This window comes from Canis lupus, chromosome 11 (genome assembly GCF_011100685.1).
Source record: "Canis lupus familiaris isolate Mischka breed German Shepherd chromosome 11, alternate assembly UU_Cfam_GSD_1.0, whole genome shotgun sequence".
NCBI classification, from domain to species: Eukaryota; Metazoa; Chordata; class Mammalia; order Carnivora; family Canidae; genus Canis; species Canis lupus.
In genome coordinates, this window is record NC_049232.1 from 8312965 (window position 1) to 8334252 (window position 21288).

The 21288-nt window shown below is 40.7% G+C and overlaps 1 long non-coding RNA gene across 2 annotated transcripts in view; it reads right to left on the reverse strand.

The window, feature by feature from the left end:
• LOC102152834 overlaps positions 1-21288 on the reverse strand; it is a 146396-nt gene that overhangs the window by 36549 nt on the left and 88559 nt on the right. For both annotated transcript variants that reach the window (XR_005366553.1, XR_005366552.1), the window contains exons 3-4: positions 14664-14744; positions 13600-13674 (exon numbers count right to left, since the gene is read on the reverse strand). This is a non-coding gene — a long non-coding RNA (uncharacterized LOC102152834). The remainder of the gene's footprint in view (positions 1-13599; positions 13675-14663; positions 14745-21288) is intronic.

The following is a 21288-nucleotide window of genomic DNA, read 5'->3' on the forward strand; positions in this document are numbered from 1 at the left end:
TATGGTTCTAGGGTCTATCCTGGATATCTATTTCCCTTCCACCCTCCTCCTACCCTCCTGAGGTTGCCAAATACCATCTCTATTCCTACATGAGAAATCCAAAGCAGGGATGCCTCAGTTTCCCATTACCCATAACCCCACCTCAACTAACTTCCTGCCCTAACATTTATGATGTGACACATTACCACTGCCTGAAGAACACGCAGCATTTGACCTGCTCCATTTCTCCCTCTCCTGACCCTAGCTTCCCACTAGTCTGTTCTTCTTTCAGAATTTTAAATGTGAAAGATATTACACCTGTCAAAATCTCAGGGGAAAAATGAATCATGTGATTGAAACCAATATATGTGACATTTTGCTCTCCTGACTCCATGGACTCATCCACAATGGGCAACTCTTTATCACAGCCATGGCTTGACTTTCTATAGGAGACGGTTTCATTGCTGGTGTTGTCAACCTAGGGAAGCCCATCATCACACTGGAATGAAAAAAAAAAAAAAGAGGAAAAAAATGTCTCCTATGATTCCACTGAGACTGAAACAAAATAAATACGTTGCTGCCTTCCATAGCTGAAGCAGAATGGCCACACACCCCACTGTCAGGTGCAGCTGAATTCATCTGCACACAATGGACCTGGGCCCTGCCCTAGGACACTGGTCAAAGGATAGCCCTGTAGGAGCTACAGCCTGTTCCCGTTAACAACTGGAGGTTTAGCCACACAGTCCAGGCAGGAGTGCTCAGTTCTCTCTTGAGAAATGTGGCATTCTCTCATACAATACAGCACTGGCTGGAGGCCTAGCAAATAGGCCGAGGAATGTGGAGGATTTATAGACCGAAAATGTGCACCCAGACAGCAGCACTGAGTTCACTCAGGAAACACGTGCTGTGGCCACATGGTGGGAGGCTTATGTGGGACCCCCAGAGCTTGGCAGAAACTCTGGTGGTGACCCAGTGTGGAGTTGTAAATATGGGGACGAGCACTCTGTAGTGGTTAATGGTCTTACAAAGATGGTGAGAACGTAGGCACTTTTTAAGACTGCGATGTCAGGACAGACAGAGGCCACTTGGAAAGCTGACCCTCCTACAGAATCATGTCTGGGCTTCCAGCATGTCTCCAAGGTAAGCCAGAGGTGGGTTTCCCCTTCAGCCCCAAGCAGTAGCTGTGTCCACAAGGCATGACCTTGTGGAGAGATCTATAGAGGAGTACAGAAATTTGATGACTGTTTCTCTTTCAGTCCAAAATGCTAGCCAAGACACCTCTTTAAAATATATAGTGACCCTTTTTATGAAAAACGTATCCAGCCAAAATGTCACCATTTCATTAAATCTTATATTCTGTATTAATATCAGGGTCACTCTCACAAAGCAACAAGTAGGTTAAAAGGCAGAAGAAGAGGTAAAGGTGGAGGAGCCTGGAAGACAATGCACCAACTGTACTTTGCAATTCAGGACAAAAACTTTATTGACTTGGCCCCACACACATTTAGCCTGCATTCTGAGCTTTCAGAGTACTTTCATTCTGGAATCCATTCCCAGAGTTTATGGCCTCCAAAGTTTTACGGTCTTTCCCAAAAGCTTTCTTCACCTATTAATATGCGTTATGATTCCTCTTCCCTGTACGGTGGCTCTTGTGAAAGCCAAGCAATGTTTATGCAATACACATGTAGCTTAAATGGGTACTTTCCAGAAGATTTGGGTAAGACTTTTCTCCTATGCTTTTAGAGTGTGTGTGTGTGTGTGTGTGAGTGTGCCCACATGTGAGAGGGAGGTGAATCATGAGCAGATTCTAACTGTTCCACCTGTCCACTCTACTTAGTCTGAAAAAAAGAAAAGAAAGAAAAAAATACTCAAACTATAATTTTCATTTCAAATTGCACTATTGCTAGCCTTATGATTTCAGAACAGACTAGTGGTCTGAAATTATAGCCCATTAATTTGCCTAAATTTCATCTTACAGTGATACAAAAAAAAATAAAGATTCTCAGACTGTCTATAACTAAAATGGGTAGTCATTTCTTAGAGAAATAGTCAAGTCTATTTCTCCAAGTCACCATCCAACAATTCACCTACCATCAGCACAAAGGAATCTTGACAACCCAAGCAAGCCAAGACTGTCACTCCGATTTGACTCTTCAGAGAACTTTTGTCAATGTGTTACCTCTAGGTCTCAGCTAGGAGGAGTGATCACATTCCACAAATTCTCCTGGTCTTTCCCAAACAGCTTTAGAGTGTATTTTCTAATTGTTTTGCCATTTACATTTGGCTATACCGGGACCCGGTTCATAGGCAAGAGTTACTACCATATTCCAGAATCTACCTATTTCCAAAGACACATCCCTGCCTTTATATGGTCAGATGGCCACTTTATAGATGAGCTAACCCTAAATAGTAACACCTCTTTGGGAAGGCAGGTGGGTCTTGAGGTAAGCACAGATGCCTTATCAACCAAGAATTATTTTCACTGCTTGGCTGTTTTCTGAGTCATCTTAGCAAGGTTCTCAAAATTGCATGCCTCCCAAGGACCACTGGGTGCCATAACATACATACATATACACATATGTAGACATATATATAAAGTAAGAATAACATTTCCTTCCTGCCTTTTCTATATAAAGGGATTTACAATATGTATTTTCTATGGAATTACTTTTTTTTTTTTTTAACAATAATAGGAGGGAGGCAGTACTAATTATGGCAAATATTCCTCAAGTTCACATACTGGACCAGGCACTGTACTAACCATTTTTCCATATGTGCAATCTCATTTAACCTTTAACACACCTTCAAGGAGGCGGAGGAGCAGGGGCCTCACTCACCCGCCCCACCAGCTGCCCTAGATAACTTGCCAACCATCCTGAACACCTGAATTCGACCTGACGCTACAGAGAGAAGGGTTTTCACTTCTAGCAAGGTAGGAAGGCGGAAAAAAATTAAAAAATAAGAATGAAGTGCGGGAGGGGCGCCGCGAGGAGCCGGGAAGCCCTGCCCGAGAAGCGGGACCTCGGACCCAGCGTGGAGCTCCCGGGCGGACAAGTGCGGGGCGGGGAGGCCGGGCGGGGCCGCAGGAGGGCGGGGAAGCCTCCAGGCTCCCGGGGTCCCCAGGAGGGGAGGGGCGCCCGGGGAGAGCTCCCCGCACCCGCGGGCCGACCTCGGGGAGGGGCTGGAGCGCCGCAGCCCCGGGAGCACCTCGGCCAGGGTGGGAGCCTGCGGTGCTGCCCGCGGAGCTGACTCCAGGGCCGGAGAGCCGGCCGCCGCCCTCCTGCTGCTTCCTCCTCGTTCCCCTGAGCCCGGGAGGGGGGCCCGGGGGACAGAGGCCTCGCTGGGGAGCAGCGCAGGCGGAGCCCGGCACCTGGCGGGGGGCGGGGCGTCTCCCGCAGGTGCACGCACCTGAGAGTCAGCGCGGCAGGCCCCACCCCTGGAACCAGCTGGAAGGACAGGGAGGAGCAAGTTCTGGACCACGCGGCGCTGGGAAGCTCCAGGGGAAGTCAGAGGGATTTATAGTATAAAGAATCAGAGGGTACCCCACCCTTTTTTTTTCCCCCAGTACAACAGGTTTTTATATCAGACTATAAATTTGCAATTTTTTTCTCTGTTCCCACCTTAACTTCAGTATTTTACCACCTCTTCATTTTAAGTTTCTTACTTTTTGACATATTTCTACGATTACAGGTCTTAGATATATTTTCTACTTCTAGATTCCCTTCACCCTACTCAACCTAATTTGGGGAGATATACAAGATATGTTTTTTTGTTTATTTGTTTTGGTTTTTTTTTGTTTGTTTGTTTGTTTGTTTGTTTTTACTCTGCCTCATTTTGTTCTACAATGGCAGAAGTTAATACCTTCTAAAACATGACCAGCCTACAACCAGAACCATATGGTACATACTCTGTGCTGGTTCATTCTGTGAGATTATATACTCTCTCCATTTCCATTCTGCCCCCCTCTTTTACCTCATTTATGTTATGGTGGTCAATGTTGGGGCTTTCTACAAGTACTGCTGGTTTATATAAATTTGGTACTGAGCATCTTCTAATATACAGAACTTAATATACTGAGAACCAAGAGGATCACCCTCGGCCCCTCGGGTAGACTAAATTCTCCCTCCACTACAACTTTGTCACCACCAACATCTCCCAGTACCCCCCTTTCTTCTTCTTTTTTTTCCTTTTTTTCCTTTTTTGCTTTTTTTTTTTTCTCTTTTTCTCTTTTAATTTTTTTCCTTCTTGTTTGGGATTCTTGGCCTTTTAGTTTTTACTACTTTGTTTTAAAATTTGCTTTTCACTTTACTGGTGAAGTAAAGTTATTTTATTTATTTATTTTATTTTATTTCATTTCATTCTGATCTTTGTTTTCAATTTCTGGTCTCTGACCTTGTGAGAATCATCTAGGGTAAAATCTACTTAGGTTGTGGTTGATATTCTTGACTCAGCCCGCTCATACAGCCACTCTGCACTGAGCAAAATGACTAGAAGGAAGAACTCACCACAAAAGAAAGAATCAGAAACAGTATTCTGCCACAGAGGTACAGAATTTGGATTACTATTCGATGTCAGAAAACCAATTCAGAAGCACAATTATAGGGCAGCCCGGATGGCTCAGCGGTTTAGTGCAGGCTTCAGCCCTGGGCCTGATCCTGGAGACCCAGGATCAAGTCCCACATCAGGCTCCCTGCATGGAGCCTGCTTCTTCCTCTGCCTGTATCTCTGCCTCTCTCTCTCTCTCTCTCTCTCTGTCTCTCATAAATAAATATATAAAACCTTTTTTAAAAAAAGCACAATTATAAAGCTACTAGTGGCTCTGGAAAAAAGCATAAAGGATCCAAGACTTCATGACAGCAGAATTTAGATCTAATCAGGCTGAAATTACAAATAAATTAATGAGATGCAATCCAAACTGAAGGTCCTAAAGACAAGGGTTAATGAGGTAGAAGAAAGAGTAGAGCTACATAGAAGACAGGTTGATGGCAAGGAAGAATGTGAGGAAAAAAGAAAAAAACAAAAGACCATGAGGAAAGGTTAAGGGAAATAAATGATAGCCTCAGAAGGAAAAGTCTATGTATAATTGGGGTTCCACAGAGCGCCAAGAGGGACAGAGGGCCAGAAAGCATATTTGAACAAATCATAGCTGAGTACTTCCCTAATTTGGGGAGAGGAAACAGGCATTCAGATCCAGGAGATAGGTTCCCCCCAAAAAATATCAGTAAAAACCATTCAACACCTCGACATTTAATAGTGAAACTTGCAAATTCAAAGGATAAAGAGAAAATCCTTAAAGCAGCGAGAGACAAGACATTTCTAACTTATATGAGGAGAAATATTAGATTAACAGCAGCCCTATCCATAGAGACCTGGAAAGCCAGAAAGGGCTGGCAGGATATATTCAGGGACTAAATGAGAAGAACATGCAGCCAGAATACTATATCCAGTAAGGCTGTCATTCAGAATAGAAGGAGAGATAAAAAGCTTCCAATATAAGCAGAAACTGAAAGAATAAACAAAAAAAAGAAAGAAAGAAACTGAAAGAATATGTGACCACCAAACTGGCTCTGCAAGAAATATGAGGGGGGGACCCTGTAAAAGAAAGAGGAAGCTCAAAGAAATAATCCACAAAAACAGGAACTGAAAAAGTATTACAATGATACTAAATTCATATCTTTCAATAGTTACTCTGAATGTGAATGGGCTAAATGATCCCATCAAAAGACACAGGGTTTTGGACTGGATAAAAAAGCAAGACCCATCTATTTGCTGTCTACAAGAGATTCATTTTAGACCAAAGGACACCTCCAGCCTAAAAATGAAAGGGTAGAGAACGATTTACCATTCAATTGGTCCTCAAAAGAAAACTAGGGTAGCAGTCCTCATATCACATAAATTAAAGTTTAACCCAAAGACTGCAGTAAGAGATGAAGAGGGACACTATATCATTCTTAAAGGGTCTATCCAACAAGAAGACCTAACAATCATGAATATTTATGCCCCTAATGTGGGAGCTGAAAAGTATATCAATCAATTAATAACCAAAGTAAAGACATGCTTAGATAATAATACACTAATAGTAGGAGACTTCAACATGGCACTTTCTTAAAATGACAGATCTCCTAAACACATCACCAAAGAAACAAGAGCTTTAAATGATACACTGGGCCCGATGGATTTCACAGATATATACAGAACTTTGCATCCAAATGCAACTGAATACACGTTCTCAAATGCACATGGAACTTTCTCCAGAATAGACCACCCACAAGTATGTGGGTCACAAATCAGGTCTCAACCAATCCCAAAAGACTGGGATTATCCCCTGCATATTTTTGGACCACAATGTTTTGAAACTAGAACTCAATCACAAGAAGAAATTTGGAAGAAACTAAAACACGTGGAGGTTAAAGAGCATCCTGCTAAAAGATGAATGGGTCAACCAGAAAATTAGAGAAGAATTAAAAAGATTCATGGAAACTAATGAAAGTGAAGATACAACCATTCAAAATCTTTGGGATACAGGAAAAGTGGTCCTAAGAGGGAAATACATCGCAATACAAGCCTCCCTCAAAAAAATTGGAAAAACCTCAAATACACAAGTGAGCCTCACACCTGAAGGAACTGGAGAAAGAACAGCAAATAAAACCTGCACCAAGCAGAAGAGAGTTAATAAAGATTTGAGCAGAACTCAATGAAATTGAGACAAGAAGAACTGTAGAACAGATCAACAAAACCAGGAGTTAGTTCTTTGAAAGAATAAACAAGATAGATAAACCATTAGCCAGCCTTATTAAAAAGAGTAAAGACTCAAATTAATAAAACCATGAATGAAAAAGGAGAGATCACATCCAATACCAAGGAAATACAAACGATTTTAAAAACATATTATGAGCAGCTATACGCCAATAGATTAGGCAACTAGAAGAAATGGATGTCTTTCTGGAAAACCACAAATTACCAAAACTGTAACAGGAAGAAATAGAAAACTTGAACAGGCCAATAACCAGGGAGGAAATTGAAGAAGTCATCAAAAACCTCCCAAGACACAAAAGTCCAGGGCCAGGTGGCTTCCCAGGGGAATTCTATCAAATGTTTAAAGAAGAAACAATACCTATTCTACTAAAGCTGTTCCAAAAGATAGAAAGGGATGGAATACTTCCAAACTCGTTCTATGAGGTCAGCATCACCTTAATTCCAAAACCAGACAAAGACCCCACCAAAAAGGAGAATTATAGACCAATATCCCTGATGAACACAGATGCTAAAATTCTCAACAAGGTACTGGCCAATATGATCCAGCAGTACATTAAGATTATTCACCATGACCAAGTGGGAATTATCCCCAGAATGCAAGGTTGGTTCAACACCCATAAAACAGCATGATAGATTATATCAACAAGAGAAAAAACAAGAACCATATGATCCTCTCAATAGATGCAGAGAAAGCATTTGACAAAATACAGCATCCATTCCTGATCAAAACTCTTCAGCCTGTAGGGATAGAGGGAATACTCCTCAGTATCTTAAAAGCCATCTACGAAATTCCCACAGCAAATATCATTCTCAATGGGGAAACACTGAGAGCCTTTCTCCTAAGATCAAAAACATGACAGGGATGTCCACTCTCACCACTGCTATTCAACATAGTACTAGAAGTCCTAGCCTCAGCCATCAGACAACAAAAAGAAATAAAAGGCATTCAAATTGGCAGAGAAGCCAAACTCTCCCTCTTCACAGATGATATGATACTGAACATAGAAAACCCAAAAGACTCCACCCCAAGATTTCTAGAACTTACAGCAATTAAGCAATGTGGCAGGATACAAAATCAATGCCCAGAAGTCAGTGGCATTTCTATACACTGAGAGTGAAGAAAGAGAAATTAAGGAATCAATCCCATTTACAATTGTACCCAAAAGCATAAGATACCTAGGAATAAACCTAACCAAAGAGGTAAAGGATCTATGCCCTAAAAACTACAGAACACATCTGAAAGAAATTGAGAAAGACACAAAGAGATGGAAAAACATTCCATGCTCATGGATTAGAAGAATTAATATTGTGAAAATGTCTATGCTACCCAGGGCAATTTACACATTCAATGCAATCCCTATCAAAATACCATGGACTTTCTTCACAGATTTGGAACAAATCATCTTAAAATTTGTATGGAATCAGAAGAAAACCCAAAAAGCCAGGGGAATATTGAAAAAGAAAACCAATGCTGGAGACATCACAATGCTGGATTTCAAGCTGTATTACAAAGCTGTGATCATTAAGACAGTGTGGTACTGTCACAAAACCAGACATGGAGATCAATGGAACAGAACAGAGATCCCAGAAATGGGCCCCCAACTCTATGGTCACCTAATGTTTGACAAAGCAGGAAAGACTATCCACTGGAAAAAGGACAGTCTCTTCAATAAATGGTGCTGGGAAAATTGAATAGCCATGTGCAGAAGAATGAAACTAGACCATTCTCTTACACCAGACACAAAGATATACTAAAAATGGTTGAAAGATCTAAATGTGAGACAAGAATCCATCAGAACCCTAGAGGAGAACACAGGCAATACCCTTTTTGAACTTGGCCACAGCAACTTCTTGCAAGATATATCTATGAAGGCAAGGGAAACAAAAGCAAAAATGAACTATTGGGACTTAAGATAAAAAGCTTCTGCACAGCAAAAGAAACAATCAAAAAACTAAAAGACAACCTACCCAATGGGAGAAGATATTTGCAAATGACATATCAAATAAAGGGCTAGTATCCAAGATCTATAAAGAATTTATTAAACTCAACAGTAAAGAAACAATCCAGTCATGGATTGGGTAGAATACATGAACAGAAATTTCACCAAAGAAGACATAGACATGGCCAACAAGCACATGAGAAAATGCTCTGCATCACTTGGCATCAGGGAAATGCAAATCAAAACCACAATGAGATACCACCTCATGCCAGTGAGAATGGGGAAAATTAACAAGACAGGAAACAACAAATGTTGGAGAGGATGTGGAGAAAGGGGAACCCTCTTGCACCGTTGATGGGAATGTGAACTGGTACAGCCACTCTAGAAAACTGTGTGGAGATTCCTCAAAGAGTTAAACATAGAGGCTACCCTACAACATAGGGATTTACCCCAAAGATACAGATGCAGTCAAATGCCAGGACACCTACACCCCGATGTTTATAGCAGCAATGTCCAGAATAGCCAAACTGTGGAAGGAGCCTCAGTGTCCACTGAAAGATGAATGGATAAAGATGTGGTCCATGTATACAATGGCATATTACTCGGCCATTAGAAAGGACAAATACCCACCATTTGCTTCAAGGTAGCTAGAACTGGAGGGTATTATGCTGAGTGAAATAAGTCAATCAGAGAAGGACAAACATTATATGGTCTCATTCATTTGGGGGATATAAAAAAATAGTGAAAGGGATTAAAGGGGAAAGGAGAGAAAACGAGTAGGAAATATCACAGAGGGTGAGAGAACATGAGAGACTCCTAACTCTGGGAAACGAACAAAGGGTAGTAGAAAGGGAGGTAGGCAGGGGTTTGGGGTGACTGGGTGATGGGCACTGAGTTGGGCACTTGACAGGATGAGCACTGGGTGTTATACTGCATGTTGGCAAATTGAACTCCAATAAAAATTTTTTTTTAAATAAAAAAACCCACCTTCAAATAGTACCTCCATACAGTACATACTATTATTTTTACCACCATGTCACAGAAGAGTAAATGGAGCCTATGCCTATGGCATAGAGGTAGTCAGAGATTCAAATTCATATTCTTCTGCCTCCAGTATTCAGACTCTAAGCTGCTCTGGGCAAGGCAGAGAAGTAGATCTCCTGGCCTTAGTTTCAACAGAAAAGAAAACAATGCATAACAAATATGCATATAAAAAGTATGTATATACATACCATAATTACCATACATGCCATATGCATGATATGTATTCAGACTGTATAAATATTTTTAACTCCAAAAGTTTTTCCACTTCTCTAGAATAACAGACACATAATTTGTGAATTAAAACTTAATTGAACACAGTGTCATTGGCAAATCAGGAAATACTCAAAACTTACATCAATTCAGCCTTCCTTCTATTATCAAGACAGAAGCTGTTTATGCATTCTGATTCTAGTAATTAAAGACAAGTGTGTTTTCTAAAGTGAAGGTTATTTTGACTTTGATAAGTATATTGCTCACTGTCTGACCATAAAGGGCCAGAACTGGAGATGAATAACAGAATACTTTGTCCTTCACTTCAAGGCATGATGGCTGGACCTCCCTGGCTGTAAATTTCCCAATATTTGATGGCCCTGGTGTCAGCAGCAAAATGATGCATAATAAACACACCAATACATTATGTGCCACTTCTTGATTTGGTGCCGAGTCAGGGAAGGAAACAGTGTACTTTTCAATGGGTTTTCTGAAATAATACACAGACAGTGTGTGTTGGAGAGATCTGAAGAGGGAAATTGCAGCTTGTTTTTCATCCCCCTGTCTCTGAACTATCCTTTGAAATTGACAATCTGGAATGACGTGAACCCTGAACCCTGAATCCACCATAGTTGGGTTGACATGAGGAAGAGTAGGGTATACAGGCTTTCATCTGGCCAGGAAAAAGGAAACAGAGCTTATTTTGAACAGGAGGGAAAAAAGATACTTGATGAAAGCCAGAGAAATAAGCTGCCTAAATCCTGTGACAAAAAAGAGACAAAAGGAGTAAGTTTGTGAAATAACTCACAGAGCTAAAAATAATGTTTCCATGAAGTTTTTAATTGTTTCATTCTATACAGAATATTTCTTGCAGAGTCTAAAATGTTGCTTTTGAGCTAGAAGAGAAAATACTATTTGAAGGTCTACCTCTATGAAATGGTATTACTGAGCCACCAAGGAACATGTAAACTATAGAAAGGGAACGATGTGGGGGATGCACGTCTAGCTTCTGGGATGGCTGTCTCGCTGCCTGTATCCAGAGGACAGGCTTCTAGGGCTAGCAGGGACCTCAGAAGTTGTAGAGTTCAACTCTGACATTTTATAGATGACAGGCTTAAAATTGTTAAGTGACTTGCCCAAGGTCCTGCTTGGAGTTGTATCTTTTTTTATTGTCTGAATAACAAATGGCAAACGGGCAGGAACAAATGAGATCATGTTGTAATTTATTTACCCAAAGACTTCCTGTAAAGAAAATTATTGCTTCTAAATTCATTTACACACCAAAGAATATTATTAAAAATCTAAGAAAAATACACACACAACATCTCCTAAAGCAAGATTAAAAAAAAAAAAAAAAAAAAACACTCAGACATCCTGCCAGATATTGTTGCTTCACTCAGTGTCAGATCTGGGTTGCCCACTCAGTTTGTTCTTTCCAGACAGGACAGTGAAAAAAGTCCAGGAATTTTTTTTCTCAGGGAGGAAAAACAAAGCCAAATATTGGGCCACCTCTTTCATTTTGATCTCATGTCAATCCTACAAGTGCAGAAGCATTTACATGTCAGTCAACTATATTCTTAATGGCAAAACCCAAAGAATAGAGCTTGCAGCAGAGAAATTTGCATATTTTCAGCTTCTTAATGTTCTATCATACCATACCAGGAACTCAAAATGACCATACACTTTTCTGGAAAAATCAGAAATTAAAATACCTGGGTTGTCTGTCTTTTCCCCATTTCATTATCCCAGAACCTGGAACAGTTCCAGATGCTATCCACCCAGCCTGTTTGAGTTCACAAGATGGTCTACCCAAGGCCATCTGGAAGGTCCCTTGGACAATGGGATAGGCTCCAAACATGACAGTGGCTACACATGTTCCCTTCAGTATTAGACTCCCACCCAGAAAAACCAGAAGGTGGGCATGCCAAATGGTAAAACGTCTCCTTCTCACACCCAAGCTTCCCCGAAGCCCCACTTCCATGATCACAACTTGTCTGTGAAACAATGAGAGTGAAAGAGAATAATATTTCTCCCCAAGGCCAAGCTTGCTCTGACTGGGATCCAGGACAAGTTGACAATTATTGATTATTGTAGGCTGATCCTAACCACTATCTTTACCAGTGTTATATTCATTCACACTTTCCAAAACTGAAGCCTGGAGTTACCAGCCAAGATTCAAGCTTCTCTCCAACCTGCTTCCCTTCTTAGCTCCTATAGAATCCAACTGCACTAAAGACTCACTTAGGAGTCTGTTTCCTAAGACAAATCAAAATCTTTTTCTTCTCCCCCATACTTCTTAATCTTCATTGAATGTGAATAACAGGGTATGGAAAGAACATCAAAAAACAGTGATACTCATGAAAAGCAATCCCGGGTGTGTGTATGGACACAGAGGAGTCATCTCTCCTGATTTTTCTTCATAGGTGGGTGTGTGCAATGTCTCATGTGTGTGTAAGGAGCAGTCTTGGATCTTTGTTAGCTCCAGCAGCTGGAGCATATCTCTCTCCAAAGAGCAGGCTCCAGAAATTTCTCAGCATCAATAACAGGAATATCCTCAAAGGAGTGGGCCAAAGCCTGCCCGATTCTTGCATGTGTGAGTGATTAAAAAAAAAAAAAAAAAGGAAAATGCTGTTTTTCTGCTAACATAGCTTGAGTCATTCATCATATGTAGGGGCCCAATTAGGTGTTCAGCACTGGTCAGACCCTATGGACACCTAAGAATGAATGAGGCCCAGCTCTACCCTCACAGATCTTATAATACAAAAAGTAGGATTTAGACAAATGCACATGACTAATACAAATTCATAAACATCCAAATTTGTAAACAAATGGCAATGAAATGACTTTTCTTTTTCTTTTTAGATAAATATCCCAAAAGAATATTATCTCTTTCAAAACACTCTGTAGCGGGGGGCAACATGTTCCAATTACATTTCTGTGGCTCACAAGTTTTGAAGTTTCTTTGTAATTGCTTTTGAGCAGGTGCTTAACAAAAAGAGAAAGTGGGAGCACAAAAGAGAGGAGTACTTGTCCCTAACATTGTTTAAAATTGCACATTTTCAGTGACAGTAAAAAACACACTCTTAGTTCTTTTATTTTTACATTTTCTATAATCAAACCCCTTCTCACTGCCTGCACCATGGGTGAACTGCCTCCATAAGGTGCACTCTCATCCCAGTCTTTGTTCACCACTGCTTCTGAAGGCTCATTCATTCCACTCACTCGGTGGTGTCCAATATCTCCTTGGCAGCAGCTACCATCAGTCAACTCTAATGAATAAAGTGGAGGATGAAGCCGGGTGATACGACCATGGGCAGAGAGCAAATATGGTTTTACATAGAGACTGGCGTTGTCATATACTGTCCCTGAAAGCAGTTCCACCAGAGGAAGCACTGAAATGTTTGGAGCAAATGCAGCATTACCAGAATCTGTGTGCAACTTCCTTAGTCTAAGCAGCCTATGAACAAAGAAGCCCAACATCCCAGGGGTGCAAGGCAACAAAAGTTAGCTTCTTACTCATGTTCTATTTTTAACATGAATTATCAGAGAGATCCTGCTCACTGTAGTATCTCATGAACCTAGACTGACAAAAGCCCCAACTAATGGTGGCAGTAAGAATGGAATCTTCTAAAGCTTTCTCCTGGAAGTGACACTGGTCACTTCTACTCACATGTCACTGTCCACAGCAAACCACCTGGAATACCTAATTTCCAAGAGGAAAGAGGTGTATAATGCTGCCATATTCCTGGAGAGAGAAATATCAGGATATTAGTGGAAGGATGTATGTCTACCACACCTCCCCTGTGTGACCATTATTTGATGAGGACAAGACTCACTTGGCCTTATAAACCTTGGAAAGTTGGTGTTCAGAAAACCATCCTCACTATTATCTGCTTACCCTGCCCTGTGTTGGACTTCTTTATTTTCCAGAGCTATGACACAGTTGAAAACGTCATCATAATGCAAGTAAATCACTTGTGGAGTTTAGGGCAGATTTGTGATGGGCATCAATTTGACTGCCAGGGGATGAGCATGGCATGAAATCAGAGGGAAGAAAGTTGACATTCCAAGTGAACTCATCTGTGCCAGGCACTGCACTAGACACTAGACACTGTATTTCTGGTATCTCATTTACTCATCCCAAAAACCCTGCAAGGTAGATATCATTATCTCATTTAACAAGGGAGAAAAAATGGACACTTATCTTAAGGTATACTGTCCAACCAATGTCACAGGGAATAGGTAGTAGAGTCCTTGTTCAAACAGGTCTGCCTATTTCAGAACCCTCAGCGTGAGCCACAGGAATTTCAACCCATATAAATTTCCTTATTACTTTTTCTGTATCCATTTTATAGTCTTTCCAATTAGGCAATTAGTTTTTTAAATAAGAATGCCCTAAGCTACTTAAAAACAGGAATTCAAAAAAATTTTTTAATTAAAAAAAAACATGAATTCAGCTTCATTCATCTTTTTACAATCTGCAATGACTAGCGTATACACTTCTGCACATGGTAGGTGCTCAAGAAAATACTGGTTGTTAAATGCCTTTTGAAAGTCAAGGTTATTCTCCAAAGCAATATCCCCTTTTCTTTCTCCTGCCCAGTCTACGAAAGGAGACTGACAAGAAGAAATGTTTCCTTAGTGATTCTCAAAAAAGGCTAAGTTGTCAACATTTTCTCTTATCAGGAATGTTCTCTAAGTGAAAAAATAGAGAGCTGCTTCCACAATGCAGACCTGAATGCGAAGATAATGGTCAGCAGGGCTCCGGGAGCTACCAGTGTTCCCACTCTGAACAAGCTCTTAACAAGAACACGCCTGCCAGGGAAACAGAGAGAAACTCATTTTGCAAGGAGACAACACACAGCTGTACAGTTCCACATTCCACTTAATCCCAGAGATAAATTCGCAAGTTGTCCTAAACATATCACTCTACTGGGGATTTTTTTTCCCTACTTCTAGCCAGTGTCAGTTGTTTGATATATCACGAATAATTCACATCTCTCCCCTTACCCCCCGTCTCTCTCTCTCTCTCTCTCTCTCTCTCTCTCTCACACACACACACACACACACACAAATACACACACAATCTTCCATCTTTAAAAGGTTACACTTATTCCGAGTCTCCTTTAAAATCTCTACACAAGACACTGCAGGTCACAACACAGACTGTTTCTTCACAATGGTGCTATAATTTTCTTCAGTGATGAAGGATGGCTCCTGTCACAGATATTTCCCAGAATCCTCCCTAAGCCTTTTTTTAAAGCACATACGCTCTGCTTTTAATTGGGCATTTCATTAGAGAAGAATGAGGCATAAAGGAAAACAAAATGGTCTATAGTCATTTGTTTTGAGGAGATCATTCTAGTCATCAACATCTGAACTCTGCTGAACTACAGTTTCAATTTCCCTTCTCAACCATGGATAAAGCAATGTTGACAACACATATTTCTCTCTGTCAAAACATTTCACTTACTCGGCAATCTGTAGACAGTTTGAGAGTCATATCACCAAGCAAGTGGTGCCATAGCGTTCTTCCCATTATTTTAAAATCGTAATGGCACGTGCTTCATGAGAGGGGCACAATGCAGGCCAGGATCCAAATTGAAAAGAAAAATGCTAACAGAGCCAGTGAGCAGAGAGGACACTGTAAATAATGAGCCTTGTTACTGAGCCACAGAGAAAGATGGGGCTATCCACATCGCATTTCCTCTGCAGGGCTTGGCCCCATTGCCCTTGGAGTGGAGTCTTCCTGGGGGGTGGGATCACTAGGGCGATTCTGCAAGCTCTGTGCTCAGGTGAAGAAGTGGGCTCATGCTCATAACTGAGAAATGGATTTCATGCCAGCAGACCTAATTAAATTGTTATTTTTGGGTGAGGATGGGGAGAGGAAAAGTCAAGTGATCACAAATTAAAGAACTATTCAAAACCAGTGAAAGACTGGCCCAGTGTGTGTTCTTGACATGTAAAGGCAAGCAGCAAGGACTAAACCAGACTCTACTGACAAAATTGCTAGAAAGATTTTTTTAACTATGGCGTAATATCCTCAAAAAGGTTCATTTTGGTGAAAAGTAGTTAAGAGATAATGTTCAAGGAAATGGAAGCGTACTGCTCAGATGCTGCCTTGGGTGGCAAGACAGATACCTCAGGGCATCATGAGGGCCATGGCATTGGCAGAAAACAAACACCTAAGCAAAGTTGAACGCTTATTGCCAAGGCCAAAGAACATTTCTCAGTCATGAAGTTTGGGTTCTAGGCATTATCATTAAAGCCCACAGGAGAAATACACTTCCAAAAAAAAAGGCAAATGCAAGTAATAAAGGGCCCTCCAAGGAATGTGCAAGCTTACCTACCAATGGCTGGCCACATTCGTCCCTGGTTTCTCAAGTGAGAAGGCCGTTTTTAATTATTGCCAATTGGCTGGTTCAGTAAAATTTCTCAGAATTCCCACCATTCACCTCCAGCCTACTTTTCAATATATTTTGCTGGTTTTTGATAAACTTATTTTCATCCATTTATAAAAGGTCAATGAGACTGTGTGTTGACTTGACAGCAGCAAGTGCTTCTGCTATAATTCCTGATATTATTAGTCTGGCTGAATTTCGCAAGAAGTGTGCAGTTTGTCTTTCTTATAAAATCCCTTGATTTGTCAAGTTGGTACCAGCTGTTATCACTTTAATAGAGATCACTGTATAATTTCAAAATATCTTACTCCCTCTAAAATTCTCCTGATGCTCTGGAGCTCTGAAATGTGCTTCTTGCTTCTGCCTCTTAGCTGGGTAGGTTAATTAACTTCACTCATCATGCTGTTAAGCTGTGTTACATGCCAGGCATCCAGCTTTACCACAGCACTTGCCTTCTACCATGCTCCAAAGCAGTTAAGCTGTGTTACATGCCAGGCATCCAGCTTTACCACAGCACTTACCTTCTACCATGCTCCAAAGCAGGTATGGCCAGGGGGATAACGGTGTGGTGTCTAGTTTTTTTGTTGTTGTTGTTGTTTTTATTCCCTCATGAACAGGAGCAATTGGGTGGTAATGAACTGGTGTAGTAGAAAGTGATAGCTACTCAAAGTTTACTCATGTGTTTGAGATAGCTCAGGCCATTTGATGGCAAAGGTAAGATCATTTGCAGGGAGAACATTAAAAAGAAAATGATAACAGTTATATACTAAAAATATTTTATAGAAGCCTGCATGGCTCAGTTGGTTAAGCATCTGATTCTTGATTTCATGTCAGGTCATGATCTCAGGGTTGTGAGATCAAGCCCCACATCAGACTCTGCACTAAGTGTGAAGCCTGCTAAGATTCTCTCTCTCTCTTTTTCCCTCTGCCCCTCCCTGCTTGTGTTCTCTCGCTCTCAAGAAAAAAAATTCATAAGGAATGTATAAAGAACCTCTTCCCTCACTCTTCCCAAAATGTACATATCTGCCTCTGCTACAACCCTAAGAAGCATTTTAATCCTCAATTGCTAATATGCAAGTAATCCTGGTGGGTATCCACCTTTATTACTATCCAAGTTATCTAGTCACAGCTACTTGGTCCTGAGATAGTACCAAGGTCACAGTATTTATGGCCACCACTTTTACCTCCTATGTTTCTCAGAGCAGGAGATTCAAGTTCTAGGTAGACAAGGTCAACGTGGCATTAAAAAGAGCTAAATTCTCCAGAGGGAATCCCATCTACACCAGTAGAGTTCCCTGGATGTTCCAGAAAGGCAGATGTGACTATCACAGAGAAATAAATAATGAGGGATTTTTACCTGTGCACAGTCATTGGGTGCATCTCTAAAGGGCTGAGATCACTCTTATTTCTGTGTGTCCTTGACCCTTGTCTGGAACAATGCAAACTGTTTCTAGATGAGTGATCTATTACCCTCTGGTTTATTTTGACTCTATATAAAATGGTTAAATAAGATAGTGAGAGAAAAGGTACAAGTAACAATGACAACAGATGGAGGAAGAGATGGGTCCAGAAGACAGTAAATAGGTCTGGAGTTTGAGAGAACAGATGGTTTATTTTAAGGGTTCAAATTTCTTGATCTCAAGTGAGGACCTCTGCAAATTCCAATGAACTTACTAAAAATCAAATTTTTGTTACAGAGACATAAAATTTCAGATACATAAATAGGCTTGGGTTATGCTATACTGGGCCCCCAGTTGAAGGATCACAGGTTGGCCATTACTGAGTATTTCAAACTTATCTCAGCATGACTCATTCTCCTTTCAACTTATCTGAAATGTCTGGTAACATCCGTGTTTGTTTTCCTCTTGGAATATTTCAGTCTGCTCCCAGTGATTAATCCGTAGCTAGCATTTCTCCACCATATAGATTCACCAAGTTGATATCCACTGGCTATTGAGTTCAATAATGGGGAGGACACCAATAGTTTGAGCACTGTCCCTATGTCTGGACATCCATATACCAGTGAATATTAAGGACCAATAGATCAACAGATGACTAAGAACAAACATTTTCTGAATGGGGCTAACAGGTCACTGATCAGGCCTGCTTTTTCTACCTGCTCAACAGGGATGACTGTCCCAGTAACTGGGAGGGACCTAGGTCAAGCACTCTGTGTATCAAAGGTATACTTCACTGGGTAGTGACTGACAGATCCAATAAGATCCTCCTTCCTAGAATGTCTGAATGTGAGACACCAAGAAGGAGGGATATAAGAGACCCATGGATAAGAAGCCAAAGCAATGAGACAATGGAAGCCATCAGTAAAGAGAGGCCATGGAGGCAGGAAATATTAGGAGACAAAGATGGCAGTCAATAGCTTCAGCAGGAGAGTGTCACAGTGAACACAAGAGAGAGGCAGAGATACACTTGTGCAAAGAGAGTGGACTCATGTTTCTGCTGTACCCAAACACTGTTTTGTTTCTCTTTGAGGCCTTCTTGGAGGACTACTGGGGGGGAGGGGGGGGGCGGGGCTTTTCCTCTCCATATTCCTCAGATCCTAACAGACTCAGGGACATACCCTCTTCGGTGTAGTAACAATGTGACCATTGCTCACAGAATTTGAAAACTTTTTGGGGATAACTTCAAAATCTGAACAAGATTCTCCTGAATGTTCATAAAGTGATGTGAAATCGTTTACCTCTGAGAAAAAGTCTTTTGAAGATTGGGAAAAAGTGAAAGTATAATTCAGAGTCAGATCTTTGAAACAAGGTAGAGGATCTAATTGATGAATCTTTAAAAAAATTAGATATTATCCTAAAAATATGATACTGCAAAAGACCACAGAGCAAATATTTTAGGCTTTGAGGGTCATATGGTCTCTGTCAAAACTACTCACCTCTGCCATTATAGCATAAAAGCAGCCATAGTATACAAATGAATGAACATTGCTGTGTTCCAACACAACATTATTTATGAACAGCAGAATGTGAATTTCGTGTAATTTTTATGTGTCCTGATATATTATTTTTCTTTTGATTTTTTTGTCAACCATTTAAAAATGTAAAAACCATTCTTAGCTCTGGAGCCCTACCAAACAAGTTAAGTAGTAGGCTGGATTTGATGCAGGCCATATTTTTTGAACCTTATTCTAAAGAAAAGAGATTGTCATTGTGTGTACCCGAGTGTGTGTGCATGTTTGCGCGTACATGCATGTGCCTGCACATGTGCAAATGTATTAAATCAACTCTGAAGATAATTCCAAAAGAGTTGCTAGACATTTAGCAGGAGTGATCTCATTGAAAAAAGTGATACTTTCCCAAGGTGATTATATTTAAGTACAAAATTATCACAATACATAAGCTCCTTGGGGGCAGAAACTATACCTTATGCATTTTAGTTTCCTTCACTTGCCTTACAAATAGTCCACATTCAATTTATTTTTTGTCAATTGAATGCATTTTAATGAGTTTGTTAAAAGCCATCTCATTACATGATAGCCATCCCTTGAATACTAACTAACGATTCAAAGATTCTTGAACAATTTAGATCAATATACCTGTAACAGAGTATTAAAATATTATCCATCATTAACATTTGGTTTATTCGTTAGCAATTCCAATCTGGAAAACTGTAACCTGTCTTTAAAAATGTCTTCTAGAGATAACTGAAAAACTAAAGCCACTTTATTTCTGTAACTTACCATGTTATCAAAATCCTATGTGACAATAAAAATAGACTATTCAAACTTCAAGCCTCCAATCACATGAAGATAGCCCAAGACTTATGCTGGAGTCAAAAGTTAAGTTGGTTTTTGACTCAACAACACTCTTTCTATAGATTCTTAATGTGACTCTCACTTAAAATCAGAACTATAAATAGCAACACAAACTACCTATAGCAGCTCAGTGTTTCAGACTGTAAGTCCAACATCTATAACACAAAAGGAAAGGAAAGTTTTACACGCGTGTTGTCCTTTTAAATTTCACAAATTTTTACCATTATCCTCAGTTTGGGTAGGGCACACCTTAGAACATTTTCCGCAACAGTTTTGAAAGGTAAGTTGAACTCATCACACCATTGTCAAAACCTCACACTTTCTCTCTTCTTCCTCTATTCTTTTTTTTTTTAATTTTTATTTATTATTCCTCTATTCCTCCTACTCCCTCTCCCCTCCCTGCTCCCTATAAACACACAGATGTGCAAATGCACATAATATAAATTTTCTGCCCAGGATGGCCAACCTATTATGATGTTTTATCCAAAAAATTGCTTTCAGATACCATTTTCCTTCACTAAAGTCCAATTTAGAGAGACTAAACTCCAGGAATATCCAGGATTATCATGATGCCATGAAGAGATACAAGAGCAAAGACCCCAGCAAACAGTCCCTACTGGAGGAGAGGACTCCTCCCAGGTGAGCCCCTCCTCCATGACACTCTCCTGAGCATTACCGTAGAACCCTCCTCACTAAATAACATACAGCACATGGGCAGTTTGACATGAGGGAGAACCACCTTGAGCTAGTCAACCAAATGTCCAGTTTCAGACCAAACTGCAAACTAGAAATAGTGCATGGTCAGTCTTCCAAAAAGCTGTGCAACTACCGTCCCACCTCCCTCATATCACTTCACACAGCGCCTCCCAGCATGTACCATTATGGGTGGACCTGAACTGATCAACCAGCTTTGTCACATCAGGGAGGGTCAGGAGTCATTTACAGTAACTGAATCCTTCTGTGTACAAGGTGGGGTGTCAGCCATGGGCCACAGCGTGGGTACCTGAACAGGGCATCCCACCTTCAGTTCTGCTCTTACAGTCTAGTCTCCATACAGCAGCTGCAGTCAAGTTTTCAAAACAGACACCAGACCATGTCACTCCCCTTGTCAATATCCCGCAGTGGCTTTCATTTATGCATGGAAAATCTGAATCTGTCAGCAGGTGAACTGGACTCTTGTCTA